Genomic DNA, 2,888 nt, shown 5'->3' with positions numbered 1-2,888 from the left:
GATGAATCTATGGCTAGTAAAATAGTTTATATAACCATAGAGAAGTTGGAATACAGTAGGTTATAACACCAATATAAATAAGAATGAGTTCATTACAGTACCTTGAAGTGGTCTTTTATTTTCTTTCGCTAACGGAGCTCACGAGATTTTCTACTTTAAGTTTTGTGTTGTGAAGTTTTCAAGTTTTGGGTAAATATTTGATGGATTATGGAACACAAGGAGTGGAAAGAGCCTAAGCTTGGGGATGCCCATGGCACCCCAAGATAATCTAAGGACACCTAAAAGCCAAAGCTTGGGGATGCCCCGGAAGGCATCCCCTCTTTCGTCTACTTCTATCGGTAACTTTACTTGGAGCTATATTTTTATTTACCACATGATATGTGTTTTGCTTGGAGCGTCTTGTATGATTTGAGTCTTTGCTTGTTAGTTTACCACAATCATCCTTGCTGTACACACCTTTTGAGAGAGCCATACATGATTTGGAATTTGTTAGAATACTCTATGTGCTTCGCTTATATCTTTTGAGTTATATAATTTTGCTCTAGTACTTCACTTATATCTTTTAGAGCACGGTGGTGGATTTGTTTTATAGAAACTATTGATATCTCATGCTTCACTTAGATTATTTTGAGAGTCTTAATAGCATGGTAATTTTCTTAAAATCCTAATATGCTAGGTATCAAAGTAAGTAAAATTTCCTTAAGAAAGTTTTGAATACTAAGAGAAGTTTGATGCTTGATGATTGTTTTGAGATATGGAGGTAATAATATCAAAGTCTTGCTAGTTGTGTAGTTGTGAAATTAGAAATGCTTGTGTTGAAGTTTGCAAGTCCCGTAGCATGCACGTATGGTAAACGTTATAACAAATTTGAAACATGAGGTGTTATTTGATTGTCTTCCTTATGAGTGGCGGTCGGGGACGAGCGATGGTCTTTTCCTACCAATCTATCCCCCTAGGAGCATGCACGTAGTACCGAGGTTTTTGATGACTTGTAGATTTTTGCAATAAGTATGTGAGTTCTTTATGACTAATGTTGAGTCCATGGATTATACGCACTCTCACCCTTCCATCTCTTGCTAGCCTCTTCGGTACCGTGCATTGCCCTTTCTCACATTGAGAGTTGGCGCAAACTTCGCGGTGCATCCAAACCCCGTGATATGATACGCTCTTTCACACATAAACCTCCTTATATCTTCCTCAAAACAGCCACCATACCTACCTATTATGGCATTTCCATAGCCATTCCGAGATATATTGCCATGCAACTTTCCACCATCCGTTCATCATGACACATTCATCATTGTCATATTGCTTAGCATGATCATGTAGTTGACATAGTATTTGTGGCAAAGCCACCGTTCATAATTCTTTCATACATGTCACTCTTGGTCCATTGCATATCCCGGTACACCGCCGGAGGCATTCATATAGAGTTCATACTTTGTTCTAGTATCGAGTTGTAATCATTGAGTTGTAAATAAATAGAAGTGTGATGATCATCATTTTCTAGAGCATTGTCCCAAGTGAGGAATAAAAAAAGAGAAAGGCCATAAAAAAAGAGAAGCCCCAAAAAAGAGAAAGGCCATAAAGAAAAGGCCCAAAAAATGAGAGAAAAAGAGAGAAGGGACAATGTTACTATCCTTTGCCACACTTGTGCTTCAAAGTAGCACCATAATCTTCATATAGAGAGTCTCTTGTTTTGTCACTTTCATATACTAGTGGGAATTTTTCATTATAGAACTTGGCTTGTATATTCCAACAATGGGCCTCCTCAAGTGCCCTAGGTCTTCATGAGCAAGCAAGTTGGATGCACACCCACTTAGTTTCTTTTGTTGAGCTTTCATACATTTATAGCTCTAGTGCATCCGTTGCATGGCAATCCCTACTCCTTGCATTAACATCAATCGATGGGCATCTCCATAGCCCATTGATTAGCCTCGTTGATGTGAGACTTTCTCCTTTTTTGTCTTCTCCACACCCCCTCATTATATTCTATTCCACCCATAGTGCTATGTCCATGGCTCGCGCTCATATATTGCGTGAAAGTTTATAGGTTTGAGATTACTAAAGTATGAAACAATTGCTTGGCTTGTCATCGGGGTTGTGCATGATGAGAGCATTCTTGTGTGACGAAAATGAAACATGACTAAACCATATGATTTTGTAGAGATGAACTTTCTTTGGCCATGTTATTTTCAGAAGACATAATTGCTTTGTTAGTTTGCTTGAAGTATTATTATTTTTATGTCAATATGAAATTTTTTATTGAATCTTTCGGATCTGAATATTCATACCACAATTAAGAAGAATTACATTAAAACTATGCCAAGTAGCACTCCACATCAAAAATTCTGTTTTTATCATTTACCTACTCGAGGACGAGCATGAATTAAGCTTGGGGGTGCTTGATACGTCTCCAACGTATCTATAATTTTTTGATTGCTCCATGCTATATTATCTACTGTTTTGGACATTATCGGGCTTTATTATCCACTTTTATATTATTTTTGGGACTAACCTATTAAGCGGAGGCCCAGCCCAGAATTGTTGTTTTTTGCCTGTTTTAGGGTTTCGAAGAAAAGGAATATCAAACGGAGTCCAAACGGAATGAAACCTTCAGGAACGTGATTTTCTCAACGAACAAGACCCGGGAGACTTGGACCCTACGTCAAGAAAGAAAAGAGGAGTCCACGAGGTAGGGGCCGCGCCCACCCCCACCAGGCGTGCCCTCCACCATCGTGGGCCCCCTGTTGCTCCACCGATGTACTCCTTCCTCCTATATATATATCCACGTACCCCCAAATGATCAGAACAGGAGCCAAAACCCTAATTCCACCGCCGTAACTTTCTGTATCCACGAGATCCCATCTTGGGGCCTGTTCCGGAGC

Source organism: Triticum urartu, chromosome 7 (genome assembly GCF_003073215.2).
Source record: "Triticum urartu cultivar G1812 chromosome 7, Tu2.1, whole genome shotgun sequence".
NCBI lineage: Eukaryota > Viridiplantae > Streptophyta > Magnoliopsida > Poales > Poaceae > Triticum > Triticum urartu.
The sequence above is the reverse complement of the archived record's forward strand: the minus strand, read 5'-3'. Positions refer to the sequence as shown.